Here is a 23,668-nt window from a genome sequence, read left to right as displayed (position 1 = left end):
AAAAGCCGCTTCAGCCGCCCCCCCGCGCCTCGCCTCCTTCCTACGGGATTGAGGCAGGCGCCGCGGGCGATGAAAACGATCTGGGGACAATGACGGGCTCCGTTTTCACCGGGTGAACCCCCTCGAAACCCTCCGCCTCCCCGACACGCTTGCCTGTTTCTGTCCAAGCTCGGGATGAGCACTCTCTCCAATGGGTTATGTTTTCAGTGTGAGAACATAACCGCGGCAGCGTTGCAATCTCTGCATTCTCTTGTAGTGAGAGAGAGAGCCATTTCAGCCACCCCCCGCGCCTCGCCTCCTTCCTATGGGTGATGAAGAACGATCTAGGGAGAATAACGGGCCGCTTTCGCCGGGTAAATCCCCTCAAAACCTCCCGCCCCCCCGGCACGCTTGCCTGCTTCCCGCAAGGTCAGGATTAGTGTGGCCCGCTTAACGGCCTACCGTCCGGTCCCTCGAGCTCCCTGGCATTGGATGATGACATCACCGCTGCATCGGAGAGCGTAACAGCGGCGTCGGATGCGGATAACTCGCCTGGGCCGCCACCTTTGGGTCCCCGCCCAGTCTGAGCCTGACGCACGAAGGTCCGCTATGCTTCCCCGGGCTTAATTGGTTTCGCGGGCATGTGCGCCGCTCACAGCTGCGCCCCTCCGGGTCCCTTCCCGGACGTCCCGAACGGTCCCAGACCGCTCCCCCCTCCACGCCATGGCCCCCTCCTGCAAGTCCACTGGGCCAGGGCACTCCAAAATCTGCACTCGGGTAGTCCTGTTCTTGACGTGCTGCAGGAACTGCACTCAAACAGGCGATGGCCACTCCGTGGTCCAGAAACGCAACGATGGACAGGCAGTACAGGTGGCAGACAAAGCACGCTTTCTCAAATGCCCCCGTCTCCCAATTCCGTCCATTCGGCGACACCACTTGACGACTTCGCCCAGCAGTCCTCAGTGGTGAAGAAACAGACGAAGGCAATTTTCACACATCTTGCCCTGACGCAAACCTGCCGCCAGGGGCCATGCCCTGTCTGCTCGCCGAGGGCGTCCTCCTGCGGCTTTCAAGGAAGAAAGAAAGTGGTGCTCCGCCTCAACTAACAAGTGAGTGGGCCCAGCTCTCAGCCCCAGCGTCGAGCTCCCCACAGAAGTTGGACGCCCATCGTCTCACGGACCCCCTTGAGGACCCAGAAGGCTCCCAAGCGCTCCTGAGATGACCGACCCAGAGACCGAGACAGTAGCTCCGGAGCTGGTAAGACCACTCCGTTCCCCAGTGGAGGGCCAGAAGGATTTTTTTGTTAAATTCTTTACACATTATAGAGCTAGGCCGGGGAACAGTTGTGGGGATATGTCCTTGTTGTCTCTGGGTCACCTGGCCCGCAAATGCCGTTCTCACGGCACTCTGCTTTCAGGCCTCAACAGTCCCGGCTTCCCGGAAGCGGTGCCCCCGCCCTCATCCCCACAACTGTTCCCCGGCCGGCCGGTTCAGACGAGTTCAGAGGACGCCAGCATCAGACCTCCTCCTCAGTCACGAACCCGCCCCCTGCTGGGTGTGCGGAAGGTAAGTGCTTGAGTTTATTCTCAGCACCAGAGCCTCGGGACACCACGTTGACTCCCGACGCCGCGTTACCTGTTCCGCACCGCTGCGAAGCCCCGCCGGGTACGTCCAAAATACTCGTCCCCTTGGTGCCCCTAGCACGGAGCTTAGAGACATGGCTTTCACTGCCCAGCCCGTCACGCTAGGCTGCACCGGACCATTCGACTCGGTTACGCAATTCAGTTTGCCAGGCCTCCGCCCCCTTCGTGGGCGTTCATTTTTCCGCAGTGCACGACAAACATGCCCAGTCCCTGCGCGAAGAAATCGCCTCCCTTTTAACCAAGGACGCGATAGAGCCTGTCCCTCCAACCGAAATGAAGAAGGGTGTCTACAGCCCTTACTTTGTTGTACCCAGGAAAGGCGGCGGCTTACGACCGATCTTGGACCTGCAAGTTTTTAATCGGACCTTGTCCAAACTCCCGTTCAAAATGCTCACCCAGAAACAAATTCTATCTGGCGTCCGGCATCTAGATTGGTTCGCAGCGGTAGACCTGAATGACGCGTACTTCCACGTCTGGGTTGGGGCGCCGTGTGCAACGGGCGTGCAGCCGCAGGCCGGTGGAACCGAGGCCCGCTGCGCTGGCACATCAACTGCCTAGAGCTGCTGGCTGTTTTTCTTGCCCTGAAGAGGTTTCTCCTGTTAATTCGGGGCAAGCACGTCCTAGACAGGACAGACAGCACCGCGGTGGTAGCCTACATAAACCGCCAAGGCGGAGTACGCTCCCTCAACATGTCACAGCTCGTCCGTCGTCTCCTCCTTTGGAGCCAGCAGCGACTCAAGTCACTGCGCGCCACTCACATCCCCGGCAACCTCAATGCGGTAGCGGACGCGCTGTCAAGACGGAGCTTGCCCGGCGGAGAGTGGAGGCTCCACGCCCAGTCGGTCCAGCTGATTTGGGACAGGTTCGGCAAGGCCCAGGTAGTCCTGTTTGCCTCCCATGAAACCTCCCACTGCCCGCTCTGGTGTGCCCTGACAGAGGCTCCCCTCGGGGCAGATGCTTTGGCGCACAGCTGGCCCGCGGGGCTGCGCAAGTACGCGTTTCCCCCAGTGAGCCTTCTTGCACAGGTAAGAAGGTACCTTGCTATGCAAGGTCAGGGAGGACGAAGAGCAAATCACTCTGGTGGCCCCCTACTGGCCCACCCGGACTTGGTTCTCGGATCTCACACTCCTCACGACAGCCCCTGCCTGGTGAATTCCCCTGAGGAAGGATCTTCTTTCTCAGAGATGGGGGATGCTCTGGCATCCCGCACCCAGACCTCTGGACCCTCCACATCCGGCCCCTGGACGGGATGTGGAAGATCTAGCCGGAAGATCTAGCCTAGATCTAGATCCTACCACCGGCCGTCATAGATACTATCAACCAAGCCAGAGCCCCTTCGGCCAGTCATCTTTACACCCTAAAGTGGCGTCTGTTCGCAGACTGGTGTTCTTCCCGAGCCGAAGACCCACAGAAGTGCGTGGTTAGGTCAGTGCTCGTGTTTCTACAGGAGAGGCTGGAGAGGAGGCTGTCCCCCTCCACCCTCGAAGTGTATGTCGCCGCTATCGTGGCTCACCACGACATGGTAGACGGCAAGTCTCTTGGTAAGCACGACTTAATTGTCAGGTTCCTAAAAGGTGCCCGGAGGCTCCCTCCCGGCCTAACCTGTTCCCCTCCTGGGATCTCTCGGTCGTCCTCGCGGGCCTCCGGAGACCCCCCCTCCGAGCCACTAGATTCAGCTGGACTCAGGGCTCTTTCTCTCAAGACCGCCCTGCTGATCGCGCTCACATCCATCAGAGGGTCGGGGACCTGCAAGCGTTCTCTGTTAGCGACACTTGCCTGGAGTTCGGTCCGGCACTTACGTGATCCTAAGACTGCGACCGGGCTATGTGCCCAAGGTTCCTACCACACCCTTCAGGGATCAGGTAGTGAACCTGCAAGCGCTGTCCCGGGAGGAGGCAGACCCAGCCCTTCCGTTACTGTGTCCAGTATGTGCTTTGCGTATCTGTCTGGACCGCACACAGAGCACTAGACGCTCTGAGCAGCTCTTTGTCTGCTTCGGGGGACAGCGGAAGGGGAACGTTGTCTCCAAGACCCCCTTTCCTCAATGCGTGTAAGGGCCCCGGCCTTAGTTGCTCTATGCGAGAAACATAGAGAGAAAAGAGGCCCAGCCAGGCTGGCCCGTTCCCAGGTTGGCAGCCATCACCTTGTTCCCCCCTCCAGGGTAACGATAAAGATTCTGATGGCTTGAATGGTGCATTGGGGAAGGGTACGTGCAGCCTGATACAGTTGGTCGTCCTGCAAGTAAGAATACCTGATCGCTCCTGTATCAGCATTTCACGTACACGGCTCAGCGCATGACACTTTTTAAGTGGACCCCTAGTGTCGCTTCTCTGACACAACGTGGAGAGAGCGACAGAAGGGGAACGTCTAGGTTATGTATGTAACCTCCGTTCCCTGATGGAGAGAACGAGACGTTGTGTCTCCCCTGCCACGTCGCTGAGCCGAGCCACTGTTGTGGCCGGACCATTTCCGGCTCCACAGAAAAATCCTGAATGAACTCCCGTATTTGCGCCGCTTAAATACCCGTATGTCCGGGGGCGGGACATGCAAATACTGGCTGCCAACTCTCATTGGCATTTTTTCATAGATCAGAGGTGAATATCGGCGCTCAATAGAGACCCCTAGTGTCGCTTCTCTGACATAACGTCTCATCCCTCCATCAGGGAACGGAGGTTACATACGTAACCTAGATGTTTTGCATTTATTAAAGACAAGGAGGGACGAGTCAAAATGATTTTTGTGGTAATCAATATTATTCCACAAATGCTGTCGATTGATCTGAACTTGTATTAAATCCAGAATATTCCTTTAAATTATAAATCATCATGTGTGTTTTGTAAAGTGAGTGTTGTGTGTTTGTTTCTGGTTCTTACAGATAAACCTAAACCTGTTCTGACTGTAAATCCTGAAACATCACCGATATTCAGAGGAGAGACTGTCACTCTCACATGTGACGTACAGGGGACAGAAGTGACAGACTGGACATACAGATTTCAGTGTGATGGTTTTCATGTTCAAGACTCTAATGAGAAAGAGTTCAAGATTACTGCAATGGACAGCAGAAACAGAGGATACAGTAAATGTTGGTGTTTCGCTATCAGAACATCTACACAATTCAGCACTTCCTGGAGTAATGAAGTGTCATTTCCTGTCATCGGTGAGTGATCATCTGTTATATTATAATCATATGCATCATCAGCAGATCCACAGTTTTCCTGAGCAACTACTGGACGACACATGATGATTGTAATTGCCTGTTTTGTGTTTCTGGTCTCGAGACACAATGTAAAAACTACCGAAACGAGCGATTCAGACGGAGAACAACAAACATTTAAGTGTTATTTGGAGTCAAAATGACTTTCAGGTTCAACTTGTGAAGTTGTTTTCTGTCAGAACAACTTAAAGGTGGGGTATGTGATTTGCAAAACGGCCGGCAGATTTTGAAAATACACAACTCATATGGTCCTACCTTCTCTCCTCCAACGCTGGCCCTGACTCCACCCATTCGAAAAACATGGACGCGCAATCATGCACGAGCAAAAACTCAGATGCGCAGTGTTCTAGCAGTGTTCTAGACTCACTAGTCAAACAGTGCATTCACCTGTCAGACAATTTTTCAGAGCAAATTGTTGACACAGCAGGAGGAGGGGGTCACATACCACTCTTGAAAGGTGTAGAGCTGATTTTCTCATAAGTGTAAAAAAAAAAGAACATAGCCAGCCCTGGCGTCTGTACAGCGGTCTTCTATTCAAAACAGGATTCATAGAAATGTGGAACAACCCCACTAGCACTATAAAAGCTCTATTCTCCATACATAAATACAATCGCTTCCTGTTACTGGGTCACGAGCTTTGAGTATGCGCACTGAACGGGACACGCACGCCAGGGTGGTGGGGGAGGGGGCATGGTACGACCGTTTGATTGACACATTTTCTGTCCAATGATTCTAGATGGTCTTGAAAATGATTGGCTGGAGTTTTTCGAGTCCTGCCCGTTCCACAGATGATTAAATTGCTTAATTTTCATTTCAGTGCTTCTAATTTACAGCCAGTAAGTGGGTTAGGAATAGGATTTCAAGTTATTTTGAAATAATGGTCAAAAAAGAAAATCACATACCCCACCTTTAAATTAGTGAATGATATGAACATAACAAACCTCGGACCATCGCTTCATGACATCTACATACTCAGATGAAGCACTGTCAAAAAAACATCAAACGCTCATCTCGACTCTGTTCACTATCGGCACTTTAAACTCACATGTTTCTGAAATGCTTACAAATGTAATACTTTAATCATCACATTACCCGCTGATGCGATAGAAATTACTCCAACCAAAACCCACCATCTTTAGAAGAGCACACTCCTCGCTGCAGACAATTTCACACTTCTCTCTCCATTCTGCTTTGATTTGCTATTTTTAACTTCACACACATATTCCTGTCATGAGCCCTGAAAACACAGATGGGTGAAGTGATACTATAAGAACACTCAAGAGAACCATTGGAACTTGTTTAACGTGATGTGCTGCTCTCTAACACGTCCGATCTCCAAAACCAGCGCTGTTGGGTTAATGGTGAGGAACGGATGCCAACACAAATTGGGTCCAATCAAACCAGCGGTCGGGCAAAAAAAATAAAACAGCATTTTTTTGTGATGAAAACACTGGAGACGGAAATTAAAAACAGGGGAATCGTGAAACACTTCTGCGTTCAGGAAAAAGGAGGATATGTGTGTTGTTGTACTTATTACATTTATTTGAATGAGTCAAAACTTCATAATCTTCAAATTAACTGATTACAGTCTAATTCTTGTATTATTGTAAAATAGATGAATATTTACTTGTGTTTTATACAGAGAGACCAAAACCTGAAGTGCGTGTAAATCCATATCATCATGTGTTCAGAGGAGAGACAGTCACTCTCACATGTGACATACAGACACAAACACACACTGAGTGGAGATACAGCTGGATTAAAGATGATTCAGTCAATCCAGGCAGCACTGAGAGAGTATACAGAATCACATCTGACAAATCTCACAGTGGTAAATACAGCTGTAGAGGAGAGAAAATCAGTGACTCACAGAGATCAGACATCAGTGATTCTGTTACACTGACTGTATCAGGTGATTATATTGACATAAATAAGGTTTATTAATGTGTCATTGGTGACGTATGCCAGCGCCTAGTTTGTATGTGTTAAAATTGACTTGTTCTGTGGGGTCCACCTTTTGATATAATATCAGAATATAAAAGATTTTATGATAAAAGTTTAAATGTCACAGATGTGGGGTGTCATTTATAAAGTAAATATTTGTAAATTACTAAAACTAAAACAACCTGGGCAGCTCAGCGAAGAAAGACGCCAACTACAACTTCTGGAGTCTTGAGTTTGATCCCAGATTGTGCTGAGTGACTCCAGACAGGCTTCATAAACAACCAATTGTCCCGGTGAATAACTCTCTCTCTCTCTCTCTCTCTCTCTCTCTCTGTCTCAGTTGTTTCTCCCTCCGTGTCTCTGATCATCAGTCCCAGCAGAAGTCAACACTTCTCATCTCACTCTCTCTCTCTGAACTGTGAGGATCACAATAACTCCACTGGATGGACAGTGAGAAGAAACACAGACAGTGAGAGAATGAAAGATTGTTCATCTACAGGATCTACATGTGAAATCAGCTCCCTTAAAACATCTGACACTGGAGTGTACTGGTGTCAGTCTCAATCTGGAGAACACAGTCCTCATATTAACATCACAGTACATGGTGAGTCTATATAACAGCAGATATAGTGTCATGATACTTAAAACAGAGCTGAATATGTGACTTTAAATATGTGCTTAAACTTCTTCCTGCTGTTTCTCCATTTCCTCTGTTGTGTAGATGGTGATGTGATTCTGGAGAGTTCTGTTCATCCTGTGATTGAGGGAGATACTCTGACTCTACACTGTTTACATCGATCTACAAACTCCTCAATCCTCACAGCTGATTTCTATAAAGATGGATCACTCCTCCAGAAACAAACGACAGGAGAGATGAGCATCCCTACTGTCTCAAAGTCACATGAGGGTTTCTACTCCTGTAAACACGGAGAGAGAGGACAGTCACCCGAGAGCTGGATCTCAGTCACAGGTGAGAGTTTATTCTCTCTTTTCTATTCATTCATGTGCACTTGTTCAGATATACTCAATCATCATGTGCTTGTGTGTCTGTTTTTCAGTGTCAGCAGATCAGATTCGTGTCTTACACACTCTCAGTTCTCTTCTGGCAGTTTGTCCATATCTGATGGCGACAGTCGTGCTGGTGTTCAAATGCTACAGAGCGAGAGGTAAAAGAGATCAATATAATCAACAGATGAAATGTTCACAAAGACAATAACAGCAGAGGAAACAATATGAAAGTGGAGTTCAATGACATGTTTCTAATATTGTTTTTGTATTTGATAGTTTCATCTGTTGAAGATCAAAGTCAGTTTGCAGTAACAGAGGAAGAAACTTCAATCTGAATCTCTTTAAAAATATTCAGAAGACTTTTCTTACATTCCTGTTCATTATTTCACCATGTTTCATTTGTTGTAGAATTGATTTCTCATTCATATGATTTTAAAACATTGTATTTTGTGTTTCTGCTTTTCTATGATTTCTATTTGAATCTTTTACTTGAATATTTCCTGTTTCATGTTCAAATAATGAATAAGAGCAGAAACACTTTAGTTTTATTCTGATCTAGTTTTATTGTGTGGATTTGTGTGTGATCTGATGTTTCGTACTTTAAATAAGTGTGTCTTTGTGTTTGAAATATTCTGGACTTTATGCTTTCTTACAGATTTAAATACTATCTTAAACTCTTGATTATTAATGTCATAAATATATTTTGCACTGGAGAAAATGATTATTTCTTCAAAACAACTGAAGACATTTAAATCTGAACAATATTTGACATCATGATTGTTTCAGCTCCTCACTCTTTATGTAAAACATGTGAATAATAAAGTGTCATTTTCATCTCTCGGTTTTTGTTTGTATAAAAATCAAATATGGATGGAAGAGTTTTGATGAAATGAAAGAAACATGATTTCTCCTGTTTGAAAGTCATCTCAGGTTTATTTGTACAGCACATATCACAACACATTTGGATTCAATGCAGCTTTACTGAAAATTGTGTCTTAAAAGTCCTCAGTTAAAATAACCAACAGCGATTGTGTCCAGAAATAAACTCTATATGTTTAAATAGAGAGAAAAACCTTGAGGAAACACATTATATAATACAATAGTTACACTTATGGAAAGTTATTAAATATGATTTTCCCAAGTTCAGAATAACTTGTCTTGAGATTCAGATAAAAATAAGATTCTGGACCGCTTATATTTAAAGTCCCAGATGAAGAAAAGATTTGTATAAAAGTGTCAATGAAATAGTTTTGTATGTAATTAGTGTCATTGAGAATGAGAGTGTCAGTTCAATAACAGTTGAGTTTGTAAAGCAGGTGGATTCACTGAACATTGAGATGATAAAATACTGTATATGATCATTGAGTGCAGAAACAGTGAACTGATCCGGATCCACTGACACTCATTTCTTCTCCACATTATAAATGCAAAAGTCATTCACAGAGAATCAACAGTTTGGATACAAGCTCATTTAAAGATCATGTGAGTGGGTCTTAAAAGAGTGTTTTGAAAGTGAAAGTAAAACACTGATTGTGGAACAGATTTTCTGCACAATTGAACAGGTGCATCTCATCACATTGGCACAGAGAAGAGCAGCTGTTGATACACTTGCAAATCAATGTTTAATTCAAACAAATTGTTACATTTGCATTCAGATGAATATGTTTGGTTAGTGTGTTATTTAAAGTTCATCTATTAAATTCTTTATATTTTCATTGACTTTAATTTGACTCCACTATAAAGCACTTGATCGCTGATGTTTGCTGGCTAACGGTAACTTTGAGCAGAGGGAATAGTATTATTAAATGATTCAGGACTATTTAGAAGAACTTTGCATATTTTATAGACAATATCTGAAAGTATTCAGGTGCAAATTCATCTATTATATATACCTTTATTTAACCAGAAGAAAACTCGTTGAGATTAAAAATCTCTTTTCCAAGAGTGTCCTGGCCAAGACAGGCATTATTAATTATTAATGTTGTTTAATGGCAGTCAGATCATGTGATTATCTGCTGAATCACAACAATTCACAATTTGTCCACATGAGGGACGATTCATCTCCAGCTGATCCAATGATTCATTTGACTCGAAAAGTGATTATGCTCATTCATTTATTGTTAATTGTTTATGTATTACTGGAACCTCACTTTATCTGTACTGTTTATCATTAATATAGAGTTTTTAAGTAACTTTTCACCTAAAACTAATTTACAGCAGGATGCTTGACCTCTTGACCTTATGCTGGATAGACTAATAGATGAGGTGTGATTTAGGAGTGAAACATGTGAGCCAGCATTAAAACATGTGGATGAATGCTTGAACTTCATGTATCCTGTGTAAGAGATTATGAAAATAATATGATTTCAAAGAACATACTGAAGTGTGTACTGAATGTAATGTTTCTGGATGTGTTATTGACACTTTATTGAGTTGAAGTGTAATTTACAGTAATAATGGATTAAATGTATATTATGTAACAAGTTCAACTTTTGAGTGTTTTTATTTTATACCAAATTAAAAGCTCCCGACCCTTTTGATGGAGGCGAGCGCGATCAGGAGGGCCGTCTTCAAGGAGACTGATTCTAGCGGCACGAAGGGGGGTCTCTGCAGGCCCGAGAGGACCACTGAGAGATCCCAGGAGGGGAACAGGCTCGGCCGGGAGGGATTTAACCTCCGGGCACCTCTTAGGAACCTGATATTTAAGTCGTGATTAGTGGGCCAGAATGAGACAGTCTTCGAGGTATTTGAGAATGCAGATGCCGGCTTCCCGCAGCGGGGCAAGGGCTGCCTCTGAGACCTTTGTGAAGACGCGAGGGGACAGGGACATGCCAAAGGGGAGAATACTGATGTACTGATACGACTGGCCGTCGAACGCGAACCGTAGAAAGGGTCAATGTCGAGGCAGAATTGAGACGTGGAAGTACGCGTCATTCAGGTCTACTGCGGTGAACCAATCTAGATGCCGGACGCCAGTTAAGATGTGTTTTTGCGTGAGCTTTTTGAACGGGAGTTTGTGCAAAGCCCGGTTGAAAACTCGCAAGTCCAAGATCAGTCGTAAGTGTCCGCCTTTCTTGGGTACAATGAAGAAAGGACTGTAGAAACCCTTACTTTGAATTCAATGCAGCTTTACTGAAAGTGACGGTCTTTTAAATGTATTTTTTCAGTTCCGACTTCGCTTGAAACTCACAAAACATTAATAAGATTCATTTGACTGCAGTTTTTATTCCTCTATGCTAATTTATAAAGGAGTCGACGCGTCCTCTGATTGCGTGTCTTCATGGATCAAACCACTAAATTATTTCATTGGTCAGCTCTTAGATTGACGGGCGGAACAAGCCAATCAAAAGCTTTGAAATGAAAGCCCCGCCCATCACCTCATGGTTCAAACTGACCAACAGATTCACTTTCCTTTCCTCTCTTCAAAAAGCATTTGAAAACTCAAATCAAATCTGCAAAAATACGACGAATAGCGGGTCTCTGAATATTATCAAGCTAAACTTTACGATGACGCTTAAATCTCATTTTCCTCTTCCAGACAAGATGATGAAAGTTTAATATTCACTCGAATTTGACGCGACCAACAACCGGAGAAGATGTTTACATTCACCTACAGGACCTAGTAGAAACACACCACTGAAGGAGGAGCCAAAGTCACGTCACGTGTTTATTTCTTGTTCACAGTTTAAAATCTTGGAGTTTATTTCACTCAAATGAAACAGGTTTTTTTTCTATTGATAAAATATTTAAATCTCAATGTTCAAAATGTGTCAAATGTTCAACAGAGCAGAAGAATTGTTGACAATTAAATTTATCCAACACAATAAAAGTTAATTGCAGACCTGCAAACCTGTCCACATTCTGACCTCAAAGTATGCAGGTACGATTTGTCACTCTAAACTAAAACCTGGTGACGCATCTGCGCACGCGCAGTACTCAAATCAAGCAACAGCAAAAGAAGAGTTCGACCAATCATAGCGCTGGGTTCATTCCCCAAATAGCAAATGCGCCTTTCATTAATAAGAGACTGCAAATCGACAGCAACACAAAATCCAGCTACACACCAAGTTACAACGTCGCCTAGTTGTGGCGTAAATAGGCACTAAGTCACAATTTACACACTACTAAATATTTGCGCCATTAATCTTAGGTAGGACCCTATAAACTAAATATTTACGGAGGCATCGGGGAGTAAGTGATGAAATAAAAAAGCAGACTCATTTAATAACATCAATGAACTCATGTTTTGACATTAGCCATCAAGGAGCTTCTGTAATAATTTAGCTATCTAGGAAGATATTTCTACATTACTAGATATTTTATAACTGAATAAGCAAGCCCGTAGGCAGGGGGGGTTCGGGTGGTTTGAACGAACCCCCCCTCCTCACTGCCAAAGGTCCAGAATTTATTTTTTTATGTGATTATTGTCATCATTGTTTTAATCAATGCTTGTGACAAATATTCTGGATTGCTGTTTCAAATTAATATGATTGTAGCTGGTAGGGCTGGGACAACGCGTCGGACGCAAAAAATACGTCGACGCAAAATATGCGCGTCGATTCGTCAGACCCAAAACAAAGATGGCGGCGCGGAGAGTAGTAGCAACACGAGTGGCTCCTCAGACCATAGACATACATAGACGCCCTATTGGCCGCTTTGGAACGTTGCTGCGATACGTCAACGCGTCCGCCATTTTGCGGAGGGCAAGACTGCGCTGTAATCAAATGCAAGTAAACTGGTGAGTTGCGGTTTTTCTGGATAAAAACAAAAATAACGTTTACATTTATCAACCGATTTCAGTGGTTCGTACATGGTGTAACGAGTACTTGTCATAAAAGTCGGTTTTAAGAAAATATTTAGATTTTTAGGAAATTTACTTTATAATATAAAATATAAGATAAAACATAAATCTATGAATCTATAAATCATGTCAACTCATGTCTCAACTTTCACAGCTCGCAAGCAAGCTATTTAAGTCTGACTAACTCCGGTGGCCAACTAACGTTACTGTTACTAATTGTATAACGACCAAATACAACCAAAAACAAATGTTCAGTCTTACTTGTGAAAAGTAATTCCCCGAGACCTGTTTTCAATAGTGCGGCGATTTGTACAGCCCCAAGCAGCACATGAAGCAGGCATTTTTCCTCAACTCCCGTTAATAGAGAAATGATAATATTGCCCTCCGCAATATGGCGGCCCGTTGACGTACGCTCCAGCGGCACATAGGGCGTCTATGTATGTCTATGCCTCAGACTATCAGAAGTGCAAGGCGGCACGCACTCGTTCCTCTAAAGTATGAGAATTCTTTTAATTCTAATGATATGCAAAATGGAGATGGCCTTCCATTCTAGCACCACGGCAATGCACCAGCGCGCGCGTGTGAATGAAGATGCATGTGAATGAAGATGCTTTTTTTCAGTATGTTCAACATAAATGTTGAATTCTGAATGTTTATTTTCATTATTTATTTTTTGTTGGAAAAGCACTTTCTGTATTAGCTTAAAGCCCCCAAATTTACAATAGGTATTCTTTCAATAGCTCTAAGAAAGGGTGGCTGGGTGACCTTTTTATTTTTTTATTGAATGCTAGACCTCAGAATGCATTATTTTGCTCTTGTACACTTTTACTTGAATTTTGAGTTTAAGAAAAAGGTGAGTGGCAGAGTGTATTACTATATGTTGTTGTTATTTTTATGTGAATGAAGAATTAAAAGATGCACTTTTTTCAGTAAGCTAGGACTATGTGTTTTCAACATAAATGTTCAATTCTGTTGGTTCAGGAAGGACGCCATGACAGGCTGCTGGCTCCCACTGTCGCTGTTAATTTTGATTTATTTTTTGTTGGAAAAGCATTCTCTGTATTAGCTTAAAGCCCTCAAGTTTACATTGGTTACTGTATTCTTTCAATTGCTCTAAACAAGTATTTTGGGTGACCTTTTTTATTTTTTTATTGAATGCTAGACATCAAGTTGTTGTTATTTTTATGTGAATGAAGATTTATATTACATTTAATAATATCACAACCTACAAATGATTAGCAGTGAGGTTAGGCAGTTAAGAAGATGCACTTTTTTTCAGTAAGCTAGGACTATGTGTTTTCAAGGCGTCAAGGTTTTATTGAATGCTACCTCTGACTAAGAATGCATTTGCACTTGTATAGTCTTTTATTTTGGATATTTAAGAGCAATAAACATATATTGCAATGTTAAGGAATTATTATTTTTTTTCATTCAGATATGTAAATCAACATGTATAAATTGCTATTAGTCAATTAATGGGGAGATAATCGAATCGGACTGGAAAAATGAATCGTTAGATTAATCGATGCATCGAAAAAATAATCGCTAGATTAATCGAAATAATCGTTTATCCCATCCCTAGTAGCTGGACGTGTGTGTGTGTGTGTGTGTGTGTGTGTGTGTGTGTGTGTGTGTGTGTGTGTGTGTGTGTGTGTGTGTGTGTGTGTGTGTGTGTGTGTGTGTGTGTGTGTGTGTGTGCACCTCGCATGCAGTTCAGAGAGAGTTCTTGCAATACACTTTTCAAAGCAACGGTGAAGAAGCATCGCCTCTGAATGATGGGGGGGGGGGGGTACTTTTGTGATTGGCCAATACCAGCAGACTGGAGCCAATGGAAATGCTTCTCCTTCGGTGCGCATCTTATGTAAATTATCTGGAATGATTTAATTGATTTACGATGCCTAGTATGTGAGAGTGTTATGTCTTGTGAGTTAGTCTGAGTGTTTTGAGAGGCATTGACAGAGAGTCAAGAAATGATGATGAGAAGAATTATTATTATTAATATTTCAGTAAAGTTCATTAAATTCTGTTGTTAGTGTGGTCTTTAAACTTATGAACTGTGTATGGACTGACAAAGGTGTTACATGAGGAAGCATTTGACAACAATGCAGTAAATATTTTAGGTGCATCAAAAAGCGTGCTCGTTAACCAGCAGACAAGCTAATCCAGCACAAATTAGTGCATAAAAGGTCACCAAAATGAAGTATTTGAACCTCATAATTAAATACAAAAGGAGGAGAAAAACTGCAAAAAGGTCCACTTTTTGAAAAAAGAACCCCCCCTTTCAATAGGCTGGCTACGGACCTGATAAGCGACATTTTTCTCCATTCTGATGGTTGATGTGAACGTTAACTGAAGCTCCTGACCTGTATCTGCATGATTTATGCATTACACTGCTGTCACATGATTGGATATTGCATGAATAAGTGGGTATACAGGTGTTCTTAATGAAGTGATCATGAGTGTAAAATAGTTGATTTATATGAGTTTATTGTTTTATGATTATTGATCAGCGGTGGAGGACTTTTGAGTTCATACATGTGGAAGAATATTTCAAATAATGGTCTGGATTCAATGAAGCTCGAACAGAACGGTGTTTTTATCTGATTTACTCATTGTGAAATTGAGGGGGGTTTAGATTTGGGCAGTAATTGGGATGGATGGATCTGAAGCGCTGCAGACAGTCGGTCAGAACTGTGTGTGATATTTATTTGAAGAGAATCACCAGTTTCCAAGTTCAGTGAGTTTACTGAAGATCACTTTGTTGGGCAAACATGTGCGGATCTGAAAGACATTAACACATTAAATAAAGTAACACATTCTTATTTCACAACATAAATACACAATTGAATATACAACAAACCTTTTATGTGTACATTGACTCCCAGAACAAAAGGTATAAAGCAGTTAAATGACACTGTTGGGTGATTTATTCTTCATAAGCACACAAGGTGGAGCCACTAAATCATGAATATCTGAACACCAGCAGATGTGAACATTATAACTGACCATTGCTAAATGACACAATCTTCAACACAACACCTCGGATTGCATTAATCACTAATAAATAATAGTGTGCAATACAGATGACCGTCATTTCACTTTCTGTAAAGATCCAAACTCTTCAAACGAGAACATGTGTGACTCTTAAAAGAGTGTTTGTGTTAATGGAGGACACAGATGTTATTGGACTTGGAGCTGGTGTATTTGGTGCTTTGTGCCTCAGACACGGCGTGTTTGTGCAGTTCAGCGGGCAGCAGCAGACGCACGGCGGTCTGGATCTCTCTCGATGTGATGGTGGAGCTTGTTGTAGTGAGCGAGACGAGACGCTTCACCGCCGATGCGCTCCAAGATGTCGTTGAAGAAAGAGTTCATGATTCCCATCGCCTTGGAGGAGATCACGGTGTCAGGATCAACCTGCTTCAGGACTTTATACATGTAGATAGCGAAACTCTCCTTCCTGGACCTCTAAATGCTCCAGTATATTTTCACACTGGAGACAAACAATAAACAATCATCACGGAAATTCACGATTGATTTCATTGGACACATTCAGCATTCTTGAACATCAGAACAGCCAATCAGCGGCTTCTAAATGTTAATCCCGCCCATCGCCTCGTGATTGACAACTACCATCACCAACATGATTCAGTTCCTTTATTCCTCTTAACTTCCTCTTATAACTTTGTGTTTTATTCCGATTTAGATTAAATTTATGATCAATATTTGTCAAATGTACAACAGATCAGAAGACTCGTTGACAATGAAATGATCCGTCAGTGGGATTGAAGTGATTCTTAAAAGAGTCTCCGGTGTTGATGTGGGTGACGTCACTGTGGATTTAAGCACGTTCTCCGCGAATCCGGCGTGCCAACTGAATGTCTTTGGGCATGATGGTGACACTCTTGGCATGGATGGCACACAAGTTGGTGTCCCCGAACAGACCGACCAAATAATCCTCGCTGGACTCCTGCAGGATCATGACAGCGGAACTCCGGAAGCGCAGATCCGTCTTGAAATCCTGAGCGATTTCTCTCACCGGACGCTGGAAAGGCAGTTTGTGAATCAGCAGCTCAGTGGACTTCTGATAACGGCGGATCTCTCAGAGTCACGGTACCGGGTCTGTAACGATGAGGTTTCTTGACTCCACCGGTGGCTGGAGCGCTCTTACGGGCGGCTTTAGTAAGGAGCTGCTTCCTCGGGGCTTTTCCACCGGTGGATTTACGAGCGGTCTGTTTCATTCTTGCCAAGACTTAAACAATCTCTTCTCTGTTCTTCACAGGAAATGCAGATGATCGTTACAGCGCTGCTTTATAAAGGTTAGTTTGAGCATGCGCTCAGTGTTGGGAGGGTGAAGAGGCTTGTGATTGGCTGATATGGACGTCTACGCATCACAGTTGACCAATGACTGAACGGATCGTCTTTTCAAACAAGCGGCGGCAGTTTCCCGCTCAAGATCTTTAGTTCAGTTCATCTCTGTGCGCATGACACAAATGCTTCATTTTACACTCGTGACGTTTCATTTTTATTTGAATAATGAGTAGCCTCATCAATGGTAATAACGAATACCTTTATAATAATATACATTTATGTTTTTAATTACAATATTCACAAAATATACTTAAATTAATTATATTTTTCATTGTTACACAATTTTGAAAATAGAAATTAAATTAAGCAATCTGATCTCACTTTTAACCCATCATCAACAACCCAAAGAAACAAACTGTTAATTCACAATGTTAGTATATCATTCCTCTGGATTATTTGTACAGCGTCTATCATGCATTTGTATTTTATTTAGTCTAAACTGTTTGTTGAATGTTATTAAATACACTATTGATGTGCAGATTAAATCATCTATATTCTACATTTGCACATATACAACTATCATTACTTCCTCATTCATGATATCTGTATTTTAAAATGGATACTATATTCCTCCACCCACATTTTGATTTTATAACAAAATTTTCCTTTTATACAAATCTTGCTATCGTTTTCACAGGACTATAGAGACGTCACTCTCTTACAGTTCAAGTGTGACTCTTAAAAGACTCTTTGGATTTATATGAATCAGACTTTAGTTTGTCTTCTTGGGCAGCAGCACAGCCTGGATGTTGGGCAGCACACCACCCTGGGTGATGGTCACTCCACCCAAGAGTTTGTTCAACTCCTCGTCGTTCCGCACTGCGAGCTGCAGGTGACGGGAATGATACGAGTCTTCTTGTTGTCCCGACCGGCTTTTCTGGCCATCTCCAGAATCTCAGCTGTGAGATACTCGAGCACAGCGGACAGATAAACAGAAGCACCGGCACCAACGCGCGCCGCGTAGTCTCCTTTGCGGAGCAGCCTGTGCACACGAACGATGGGGAACTGCAGTCCTGACCTTTATGAACGAGATTTAGACTGTCATGGTTGTGTAAGCCCGCAGGTTTGCTCTGTTTGTTTTGTCATTTTCTCTCCCTCGTGTTTCTCAGGCGCACTCGACTGGCATGAACGGCGTTTCCATGGAAACATTCATTGATCTCAGGACAGCGCTGATCATGACACTAATTAGCTTATTGAGCAACACCTGTTCCAGCCTGAATTCACTCCCTACTTATGCCCTCATGTTTCTCTGTTTCTTCACCAGATGATTATATCAAGTTGAGTACTAACCTCGCTCTCTTCGTTTAGCTGAGTCCTGTCTTGTCCTGGCCTGTCCTGTCCTGTCCTGTCCTGTCTTGTCACTGTGTTGGTTGCCCGCGTAGTTCGTGTTGTGGTTTGCCTTCCAGTCTTTGCTGAGTTTCAGCCTGGCAATCCACAGAGGAATTCCAGATTATGCCGCGTGCCAGGGATCTACACTTCTGCTATTACTTGCATTGTCTGCTGGACATCACTCACATTACCTCACTTCTATGGAGGATTCTTCCAAACTTCTCCTCACTTCCACGACACACACACTCCGCTGGTGAACTCACTAATCATTACTCACTGCACGGCAGCGCATGATTGACTTTCTGCATATTATTGTGAATAAATATTTTTGTTTGTCACTTTTAGTCTTTTCTCACTCTTTGATTTTCTCACTTATTTTTGAAAAGCATGTAATAAGGTAAAGTCAATCACTCAACCTTCAGAAAGTTGTTTGAGTATTTCATTGACGCAGATATTTTCACTATTTTTATTAAAATGTCTAAAAACAAAGTGATTTAAATTTTAAATGCAATATCTGCATGTGGTGTAAAACATGGAGAGCTTTTAATTTTCTAGTAATTGTATGTGTAACCTGTTCTGGTCGCTCCTAACAGGACTCAAACTCTAACAAGGAGGCTAAAGGCTAGAATCAGTCGTCAGCTGGCCACATATTTTTGCCATGTTGTTGTATTATCGTTATCATCATCTTCTCTTCACATGTGACTTGTGCCCATCTGTTTTCACAGTTTTTCTGTTTGTATTTGTTTCCAGGAACTGGAACATGTTGTGTTAGCAGATCTGATGCAGCAGTTTCACTTCTTTAATATCCTGATACTGAGAGAGTTTAAGAGACTGTTGTGCTTCAGACCTCCTTTAGAGGAGAAATGAACATGTTTTAAATCTTATTGTGAATCACAGACAGTCTGAATTTAATTCACTTCAGAGTCACCAGTGACGTGCGGTCTGGGTAGGCAAACTAGGCACTGCCTACCCTGCCAAAATTCAAAAATAAAATGCTTATTAAATAATAAACTTGTATTTGTATTTTTACTTTTTATTCTTGTGATTTTTATATATGCAATATGTGTGTTATTCCAATTGTTTAGACGTTATGATGACAAATGTAGCAGTTACGCATAATCAACTAAAAACAAATGGTAGAATAAGCAGTGCTTTTACGGTCCATTCATTGCAGATGACAAGCGGAAAACCCATGTTGCGCATGCGCACTTCGATCCTGTATTCTTTAACATGTACGTCAAAAAGCACAAATCTGCTGTGCCTTTTTTTGTAAATATGTTATGCCCGTAATCATCTCCGTTACGTATCAGACATGGACCAATTAAAATCAAGATATTCCTGGACATTTGCGTAGCTAACGTCATTACACCACAGCTAGCGTAGCCATGCCTAATCCCCGCCAAATTCAAAATCAAAATGACAGCACCGGCCGTAATCACGGAATTAAGAAATTTTTCCAAGCTCGATTTTAATTCCAAATATGAGTTAATTGCAAGAGGGAGGTCTACGCCAGCCTTAGATGGACAGCAAAAGGGCCCAAAAATTATCCGATCATTTCAAACTGATTGGTATGTAAGAAAAGATTGGCTGTGGCTGTGCGCTTGTGTGTGTGTGCGTGAGCGAGAGAGAGAGAGAGAGAGAGAGAGAGAATACACGATATACATCCTGATCATTGTTGCCAACTTAGTGACTTTGTCGCTATTTTTAGCGACTTTTCAGACCCCTTTAGCGACATTTTTTCAAAAAAGCGACTAGCGACAAATCTAGCGACTTTTTGGACAAACCTTAGCAACTTTCCAAATTCCAAATATCGCCAGTACTGCAAGCGTGAGGTCTTACTTCCCGCTGCGCCTGCTCTGTTCAGTGAGCGGCTGAGAGGAGCAGCACATTCCGTTAACTGCACGCCAGCGGACATAGACATGAATGAGCTGCGCATGTGCACGCTGTGTTAGCAGGAACCAATCAGTGATCACATAGCAGCTGCCTTTTTGTTGTAACGTTAGTTAAGTTCCGTTCCGTTGTCTAACAGAAAATATGTAATTGAGAACCGTTTTACTGGACATTCGGCTATATACTTATATAAAAACAGTATGAGCACGGTTAAGGGGAGATAACCGTTATTATAAACTGAAGTAGGCTACAGTACCGACAAATTAGGCAGAATGCAAATACGACGCGATGACGTCATTAATATGCTAATGACGCATGACGTCATCTGGCGACATTTAGCTACTTTTCGAGCAGGCTTTAGCTACTTTCCATTGAAAATAGTTGGCAACACTGATTCCTGATTTGTACATTTCTTGATATGCCGCGCTTGTGCGTACCGTTCACTGTTTACGCGCTTGTGTGTGTGTGTGTGTGTGTGTGTGCGTGAGAGAGAGAGAGAGAGAGAGAGAACACTATATACATCCTGATTTGTACATTTCTTGAAATGCCGCGCTTGTGCGTAACGTTCACTGTTATTACGTATTATTAGCTTAAACAATAAATCAGGTAATCGCTTTCACAACTCAGTGCCTAGCCTCTTTAAGACATCACCGCACGTCACTGAGAGTCACTTGTGTGTCTGATTCAGTCGACATGATTTGCATGTGTGTGTTTAGATGTTCATGTTCATGTTCAAATCTTTACTCAAATTAAAGAGGAACATCTTCAACAGCTTGAATGCACTAAAAGAGAAGTAAAATATCTCATTGTGTATATCTCATAAATATCTCATAATGCATGCATTGGTCTGTAGACTCTTGGCATCTGCACTTTTATTTCTGTCTCTGAAGTGTGAAATGACGTTTGAACACAGGAAGTGTTTGGTTTAGACAGACAGCACAGGTTCAACAGTTCATTAAAGTGACAGTATGGAGTCGAGTGTGCTGCCTCTTATACTCTGTGAGTATTTTATTATATTCTATATTATCTTCTGTTATTTGTGTGTGTGTGTGTGTGAAACACATGATGGTGATGTGGGTGCACAGGTCTATACTGTAGATTTACTGTCTCAGTGTTCATGTATTCTTTATTCTGTTCATATATAAATAATGTTTTGTGTTATAGTGATGATGAGAGTGAAGACTGCAGTTATTACTGTGTGTTACAGATCAAATGCATCTGTCTGTGTTCATGTGAAAGATGATGGACTTGTGTACATGTTGTAACTTTGATGTGTTTCATCTCTTCATATTTTATATACTTGTATCTTATTTTATTGTAATAATCTTTGGATTGTCTGTTGAATCAGACATATTTCTGTTTCCGTGAGTTGGTGTTGTATGTGCTGTATCTTTAAATAGACTCTCTCCATCTTGAGCTCTCAGATCGCTCTCAACTTCTCTATTAATCTACGGTCTGTCTGCTGTTCTTATTGAACATGTTTGAGTAATGTGCAGGAGGCCCTAATGTTGTAATATTGTCTTCATTATCTGAATGAGAGTCTATAAGCAGAAAGTTGGTCAAAAGTTCTGTTATATAAACTTTGTTAATACTTCAATCTATTTTCCTGTAATGTATCAACAAAGGGGACAGGAAGACCAGGGCCGTATGTTGCATTGGTGATGCAGGCGGTTGACAGGCGGGGCCACAAGAGGATTTTTATTATTGTTTCTCAGAAGTGCGCCCTCTCGTGATGAATGTGTGCCCCTCTACCCATGTGTTGAGCAAAATGAGCCACTAACACCCTTTCATTACTGATGAATGGTGACATACAGGGGTGTAGACCACTCACATTTAATGTCATTTTAACTGTGTTGTCTTTATTTTACACTCGTTCATAAATTGAAGATTTATTTGTGTTATCTGTACAGATCATATGTGGCTGTCCTGCGTCAAATTAATGAATCCCTCTCTGAGACTCATTCTTTCGAGTCATATACAAGTTTTGTTCAAAATGAACGAATCGTTCAAGAACGTCCCATCTGTCTCTTGCTCGCCCTGTATGTCTGTGTGTAAAAAGATCGCCAGATTGCTAGAAATATAGATATGCATCTAGAAATTCTGTTATTTAAGTACACTTTTAAAAACTGTGAATTATTGAATAGAACAGCTATTTCAACAGACACGTGCATTGCCAACTGAAAATGTTGAATATATCAAGAAAATCAAATAGGCTATACTACATATCAGGGAAATTGAAACTAACATGACTGATAAATTTACACCATGATGGACATTTTACAACTGGGTCCATCAGATAATTGTAGTGCAACATCTGTATTGAATTGTGTTGTGTTGAATTAATGGAAATGCTTCTTTTTATACTTTCAGTGCTGATGTCTAACAGCTACTCAGCACAAAGACCAGGTAACTCATAATTCATATATAAATTGTTGATTTTTGTTCATGATTTGAAGTGTAGTGAACAAGATATATAATTTATAATATTTGTGTTGGCACATCTTAACACACTGCATGATGGTCTGAGACCAGGTTGTGTATGTGTTTAGTTTCTCATGCAGAAAAATCCTTTGCCATAATTTATTTAATTCATCTATGTATCATTCAACCTCCTATGGTAATCAGTCATTTTTTATATAAATATCTATATTTTGTTTAAATTGAATAAAAATGTTTTCCTATCTGTCTCTCACTCAAAGTTGTGTCGATGTTGTGATACTAGGGGTCACTCTTGAGAGCCAGAGACACCTCTGATATTTGATAAATGGCCAATTATAATTTTTGAGTGGTATTTACATGCCACTCCCCAGAACATACGGGTAAAGGAGGGGACATGCATACCGCTTATATTTTCTCTTCGGAGCCGATCAGTCGATGATTCAGCGAGCTGTATTTCCCATGGCTTCCATTCTCACTTCTGCTGGATCCTTACCGTATATTCTATAGAGTATTTTCCCTTCTAAAAGAGTATATTCTAAAAGAGCGGCACACATAGGAATGTCCTTTTAAAGACACAGCTTTCTGAAGATGCCCTACAGATTGTGTGTTATTCCTGGATGCGGTCGATATCTCTCGCCTTCAGACGGCCACGATCGTTGTCTTTCGTTCCTGGGCGCTGCCCATGTTTAGACATCTTTCATGGATGCGTCATGTCCTCACTGCGAGGACATGACCATGGCAACTCTATGGTCGCGGCTCGCTTTCGTTAGAAAGCACATCACCCCAGCGGCTCCCTGCCTTGGTTCTCCTACCTACATTAATGAGGCCCACGCGGCGAGCACTTGGGGCAATTCGGGGACCACAATGGGACCACCTCCACCAGGTAAATCCCAACGGGCCTCCCGTTCCCCGGCACGCTCGTTTGCTCCGATTAGGCGCTCGGTTGAGTGCGCCGCTCGACCCAGGGTGAGTTCGACCTCTTGTTTGTTGCCCGCAAAGGTGATGAGCTCTCGAGCGCAGTGTCGGAGAGCGGGCTCATCCAGTCTGACGTGT

General features: G+C 42.7%; 2 pseudogenes; one reads left to right on the top strand and one right to left on the bottom strand.

Moving 5' to 3' along the window:
- The first annotated feature begins 4,673 nt into the window (after positions 1–4,673).
- LOC127645855 (basement membrane-specific heparan sulfate proteoglycan core protein-like) overlaps positions 4,674–23,668 on the top strand; it is a 62,608-nt pseudogene continuing 43,613 nt past the window's right edge.
- On the bottom strand, positions 15,735–16,854 carry LOC127643495 (histone H3.2-like; annotated as a pseudogene).

The sequence above is a fragment of the Xyrauchen texanus genome, chromosome 1 (genome assembly GCF_025860055.1).
Source record: "Xyrauchen texanus isolate HMW12.3.18 chromosome 1, RBS_HiC_50CHRs, whole genome shotgun sequence".
Classification (NCBI taxonomy): Eukaryota; Metazoa; Chordata; class Actinopteri; order Cypriniformes; family Catostomidae; genus Xyrauchen; species Xyrauchen texanus.
The sequence above is the reverse complement of the archived record's forward strand: the minus strand, read 5'-3'. Positions and strand labels throughout refer to the sequence as shown.